Source organism: Zingiber officinale, chromosome 5A (assembly GCF_018446385.1).
Source record: "Zingiber officinale cultivar Zhangliang chromosome 5A, Zo_v1.1, whole genome shotgun sequence".
NCBI classification, from domain to species: Eukaryota; Viridiplantae; Streptophyta; class Magnoliopsida; order Zingiberales; family Zingiberaceae; genus Zingiber; species Zingiber officinale.
In genome coordinates, this window is record NC_055994.1 from 117,506,282 (window position 1) to 117,513,181 (window position 6,900).

Sequence of the window (6,900 nt, forward strand, 5' to 3'; positions counted from 1 at the left end):
CAGCGGACAGCTCATCGACCGGGTCATGGGGATGCGGTCAACATTCCAGACACGTCATACCGGCAGGTTCGTTTTCTCAGCTTCCAGACAGGATCAAAATGGCGCCGTCTGTGGGAACGCGCCTGATTTGGAACGTGAAGATGGGCGATGTCGGATAGTTCTGACATCCTCATGACCAAGAATACGAGCTGGACGCTCGAGTTAGGAGTTTCCCGGGCCGTTCGGCTGGGAAGGATTACCCGAAGACCCCGAGCCGTTTGGCCGGGCTGCGTATGGGATACGAGCGATGCTTGAAATAGAAGATCCCGAGCCGTTCGGTCGGGAAGGATATCCCGAAGACCCCAGGCCGCTCGGCCGGGCTGCATATAGAATATAAGCAGCGTTCGACGACGAAGGCCCGAGCCGTTCGGCCAGGTACATTTTAGCTGAGTACTACCTCAGGGAGCGAAGGCCTGAGCCGTTCGGCCAGGTACATTTTAGCTGAGTACTACCTCAGGGAGCGAAGGCCTGAGCCGCTCGGCCAGGTACATTTTAGCTGAGTACTACCTCAGGGAGCGAAGGCCTGAGCCGCTCGGCCAGGTACATTTTAGCTGAGTACTACCTCAGGGAGCGAAGGCCTGAGCGAAGGCCTGAGCCGCTCGGCCAGGTACATTTTCGCTCCCTGAGCCGCTCGGCCAGGTACATTTTAGCTGAGTACTACCTCAGGGAGCGAAGGCCTGAGCCGCTCGGCCAGGTACATTTTAGCTGAGTACTACCTCAGGGAGCGATGGCCTGAGCCGTTCGGCCAGGTACATTTTAGCTGAGTACTACCTCAGGGAGCGAAGGCCTGAGCCGCTCGGCCAGGTACATTTTAGCTGAGTACTACCTCAGGGAGCGAAGGCCTGAGCCGCTCGGCCAGGTACATTTTAGCCGAGACTACCTCGGGGAGGATTATATACGAGCCAAGCGCTCGACGACGAAGGCCCGAGCCGTTCGGCCGGGTGTGTAGTCTCACTTGGAGACCGACGAGCACCGTCGTTAAAAATCGAGAGTCGGGCCGGTGATTATAAACCTCCCGGCTGAAGACCTCTGCACAGACCAGCATATCATATATTCTATCTCCCCCGTTCGGGGTCGAGTTATCATCGAAGGCCCCCGAGCTGATCGGCCGGGAGGTTTATATCCGAGCCACAGGCTCGAGGACCGAAGGCCCCCGAGCCGTTCGGCCGAAAGGTTATTATCCGAGCCAAGCGCTCGAAGCCGAAGGCCCCCGAGCCGTTCGGCCGGGAGGACCAGTATACCGGACCAGTATATCATACATCTATCTCCCCCGTTTGGGGCCGAGTAGCCGTCGCGAGCATCTATCTCCCCCGTTCGGGGTTGAGCAGTCCTCGCGGCCCGGCATCTATCTGACCGATCGACGTCACCGCGGTCGCACGCGCGGCATCGTCCGCCCGGCATCTATCTGACCGATCGACGTCACCACGGTCGCACGCGCGGCATCGTCCGCCCGGCATCTATCTGACCGATCGACGTCACCACGGTCGCACGCGCGACATCGTCCACCCGGCATCTATCTGACCTATCGACGTCACCACGGTCGCACGCGCGGCATCGTCCGCCCGGCATCTATCTGACCGATCGGCGTCACCATGGTCGCACGCGCGGCATCGTCCGCCCGGCATCTATCTGACCGATCGACGTCACCACGGTCGCACGCGCGGCATCGTCCGCCCGGCATCTATCTGACCGATCGACGTCACCACGGTCGCACGCGCGGCATCGTCCGCCCGGCATCTATCCATCCGATCGGCATCGTCCGCCCGGCATCTATCTGACCGATCGACGTCACCGCGGTCGCACGCGGTCGCGTCTATACATCCGATCGGCAGCATTACGATCGTTCGCACGACAGCATTCGTCCGGCATCTATCCATCCGATCGGCATCATTCCGATCGCTCGTTTAGCATTGCCAGCTCCTCGCTACTCGACTGCTGGACCAGCATTTTATGTTCGCTCGTTGACCATTCTAGATGCTGCTCATTCAGCACGTCAGGCCAGCATTTCATGATCGACTGATCGTCATTTTCTCTGTCGCTCGTTCGGCGTTGTCCGCTCGCCGTCTACTCACTCGATCGACATCTTTCCGATCATCTGTTCGGCCACATCGACGTCACCGCAGTCGCACGCGCGGCATCGTCCGTCCGGCGTCTTACATCCGATCGGCAGCATTACGATCGTTCGCTCAGCATCTTCCGCTCAGCGTCTATCCACCCGATCGACATCACTTCGATCGTCCGGTCGGTATCTTCGTGGCTGCGCACTCGGCATTGGACTGATTACAGACTTGGTCCGCTCTGTATCGTTACCATCTCCTGCGACACCATTATTATAGCGACCGCTCGAGCGACATTATATTATTGGTTCAGCGATTTGGCTTTGACATCAAGAGTGGTTCAAATCTTTGCAATAGACTGTCCAGTCAGTCGGACTCACGCCTCCTTCGACTAGACTTGAAGGGGAGGCTTGTGATCCGGATATAGGGAATGGCATGGGATTAATTAAGGAGAAGGAGGAGGGATTTTTTGTCATTTGGCCTTTAGGTTTTGTGGGCTTAAAAGAGCACGAACCGTGCTCTTAAAGGAAGGGGGGGGATTCTGTTCGTGAGGAGGGGGAAGGATCCGCCGCCAGAGAGAGAGAGGAGGAGCGTTCCTCTATCGCTGCCACCCGCAGTCAGCACTGCCTTCGGCCTCCTCGCCGGCTGACGCTGCCAAGGGACCAGACTTCCGCCTCTCCTTCTCCCTCTCCCGCGGCCACAGCCGTCGCCGGCAGCCACCGCTGCCCTCTCCCGCGGCCATAGCCGCCGCCGGCAGCCACCGCTGCCCTCTCCCGCGGCCACAGCCGCCGCCGGCAGCCACCGCTGCCCTCTCCCGCGGCCACAGCCGCCGTTGTCTTTAGTAGATATCGTCACCTTCCAGGTAGCCACAGCTTGGTACTATTTGGGTAATTCCGGCCATCGCGCCGAGGTATTTTACTTTTTGTATCATTATCATCATTGTGGGTTATTGGGCTTATCCGGCCTGCGTGCCGAGCTCCGGCCTGCGAGTTGTTGTGGTATTCCGGCCTACGTGCCATCTTTTGGATCCATGCCGCACTGGATTCCGAGTTATCGCCCGCGGATTCGGCTGCCCTACCGACTTGCATTCATCCACCTCACCGGAACCAGCTCACCGCTCCATCCGAGGGCGCCCTCCTGGGCCAGGGTACGTTCTCGTACCTTTTCTGCATTCAGTTAATTATGCTGTCATTAGTATTCGGTTGCTCATATGTCTGTGGAATTCGCCTCGAGCACCGAGGTACCAGAGACCGGGGGAACCCGGTCGCTGGATACAGGTATAGTTGACTGGAGGAGGACTTCAGACGACTTGGTCAACGCAGCGGACAGCTCATCGACCGGGTCATGGGGATGCGGTCAACATTCCAGACACGTCATACCGGCAGGTTCGTTTTCTCAGCTTCCAGACAGGATCATGGTGCAAATCGCAAGTGCATAGTTATCGTTAAATAATACAATAAAGAATCTAGAGGGATTGGTGGCTAAATACTAGTATAATAAACAAATATAACTGTCTAAACTAATTATGGAGTTTGAGTTGTTAAAGAGCAAGAGACCTAAAGTAAAAAAAAAAATAGAGAACATGGTGAGGGAAGAGTATTGAATGAGATGAGAGAAGAGAAAAGAGCGTGATATGAGAGAATTCAAAGAGAAAACGATTCTAGGATTTCAGTTTCATCGTAATAATTGTAAACGCATAATCTAAATTTGGTTTTTTATCCTCAATGGTTGTTTATGTAGGTAGACTATCCTATTGTCACACCCTGAGGGTATACTTATCGGCCAAATCAGACAGTATCCCCTAGTGACAATATGAGGAATACGATATTGAACTCAGATCAAGCAAAATAACACACCAATGCAATATAAAATCAACCATAAATCAATGTCAATTTGTATATGTATTCATGCATATGTGAACATATTAAACTAACTAAAAGCATAATCAATGACATTAACATTTGATACAAAAAGAAAACCAAACTACAAGCAGCGGAACGTAAACCAACATCTCAAACAGAAATCCAAACTCAAGTGGGACGGACAATCAGGACCTCTGTGCAACACAACACATCATCTATCTGCTAACCTGAAAGTCAAAGAAAAAGTAATAGGTAGTAAGTACAACAACTTAATGGGTATAAAAAGATAGTACATGATACCATATATATAAGAAGATTAAAGGATAATATAAGATAAAATACTTACCAACGTAAGCATCCCAATATAATCACTTGCAATTAAATACTATTACTTTTACCGTTAAGTTTAAATTTAAAATTTATTTAATTCGCTTTTTCCATAAATTTCCTTTTACCTAAAGAGAAGCAAGGAACAATAATTAGCATTTACCTAAAAGACATTATATACATAATATCAATTTTATATATTATAGTTGGAAGACATGGGGTAAAAAACAAAAGGTAGATCTAAGGGGTGAATATCATTCGTGCTGATTAATATAAAGACAATCACTCTAATTGAAAGGTCATATGCAATATTTGTATTAAAAAATAATAATAATAAGGCAACACAAGCATATCACAATGCAAATTTAGACGTTTAACTTAGTTCGACATCACCGAATTCAACTCTTATTTCAAACCTATAAAGCTTAAGTGGGTTCACTCTCAAAATTCTCTATATTTTCTCTTTCATGTAAGAATTAGAGAGGGAGAAATCTCTTACAAGTCTATCAAAGATAGCACAAAAAATTTAGTGAATGCACAATGAGTGTATCAAAGGTTGATGCTGAGTTGGTGTCCCATTTCGAAAAGTGGCTAGGGACTTAGGAACATTATATCAAACTGGATTTTCGCAAGCTACACATAGGGTCAGTTCTCACTGTGGACTATAAGGTGAGCAATTATGCACCCTATGATGACAGAGATGTTTCATAAGACGCTCTTTGACATTGGCATTGATCGATCCCCTAGACCCTATGGCTATGGTGTGAAGTTCTTCAAATCAACGTGGGAAACGGTTGGTCTTGATCTGCATTAGGCTATACTAGAATTTTTACTAATGGTTGCTTGTTGAAATGATGGAGCCATGCACTTATTGTATTGGTTCCACTATAAGAAAATTGGGATTCAGATATCGATTTTTAAAATAGAATTAAAATTTGATTTAAATTTTAATAATTCAGAAATGGATTCTCCTAAGTCTGCACATGCCTCAAATGTTGATGTGTGTAGATTATGCATATTTCTAGTCATTATTTGTCTTATATTTGCTTGTATTTTATGAGCATGATTTACATTTACATACCCTATTTTATTATGATTTCATTATTTTTACTCTTTTAGTTTGGAGATATGCTCTTTTCTTATTTTAATTGATGGGACACATATTTGGAGCAAAATGAAGCATATTGGACATTAGAGTGAGATATGAAGACAAGAGACATGCACTGGTCATGTCCCAAGACACGGGGGAGTCTTATAGGAGAAATTGATTGAAGAATGAAGGTGAAAGAGGAATCTTAGAAATCAACAAAGGTTGATCGTGCCTCACGGGCACAGTTGCGCCTCCATTATTCTTTCAACAGAGTTTTCACATGGTTCGATTGTGCCTTGTCCACAGAATTAAAGCCTCCAACCGCACGTATCATGTTTCAGTTATGCCTTTTGGCATGAGCATGCCTTTTCCTGGAGATGTTCAACACGTCCACCATGGTTCAGTAGTACAAAAAGGCACGGTAGTGCCTCAACTCCCAGAATTGGCTGAAACCGACACAGCGTGGCCATACCAAAAAGGCACGATCGTGTTGCGTCATTAAGTGTGTTAGTGTAAGCCCTAAAAGCTAATTAAGAGTTGATTGACTTAGGGCATATTGTATCATATTTCATTAATAAAAGATAAATTTTTTGTTATTATATTTACTTCAGATCTGTACCAGATGAATAAGTATAATAATGTTCTAGGGTAGTAGGTTCTAGTCTATAGCATATCAATTGGTTGAATTGATAGTGGACGCCTATAGATATATATAAACACTACTCTTAACTATTCTTAGTCAAGCATTAATATGCAAGAATAATATTAACACATTGAAACTAGCATGTAGGTCAATTGATGACTTAATCTCACAAGTCATAGATATGAGATATCAAATTGATACATGAGTATATATTAGAAAATATGTACTTAATTAACCCGCCATGAGAATATTTTATGGATTATTATATGAGTGGTATCAACATTCTCAAGTGACTATTGGTATGAATAGTCTTTAGACCTGAAGTCACTACGGTTCCCTATATAAGGAGTTATGTACTTTGGTATCGGCAAACGCTACCTGTAACAAAGTGGACTATAAATCTTAGGAGATATCCTTAGACCTGAAGTCACTACGGTTTACACTTTAAATTTCAGTAGGGTGCTTTCCCCTTTCTATATCTTGGCATTCCGTTGATTGTCGAAAAACTTTGCACAAGCAACTATTGCCCCTTGATTAATATGGTGGTTGGTCGGCAAACCTCATGGACACGACAAACACTTTCTTATGTTGGCAAGTAGGAGTTGGAGAAAATGATGTTACAAGGCGTGGTGTATTTCTGGCTCTCGATTTTGCAAGTTTTGTGTGGTATTACCAATAAGCTATATATATTCAATATGTCTCTCATTAGTCAAGACACCCAAGCATCCCCCATCTCCTAGGAAACAATGTGTCTGCCTAAGGATTAAGGAGGTTATGGTGTTAGAGTCTTAGAGATTTTCATACATAGAATTCAACTTTACTTATCTATGTATTATAGAACATTCAATAAAAAAAGACTCATTGTGGGTTTAGTGGATTCAT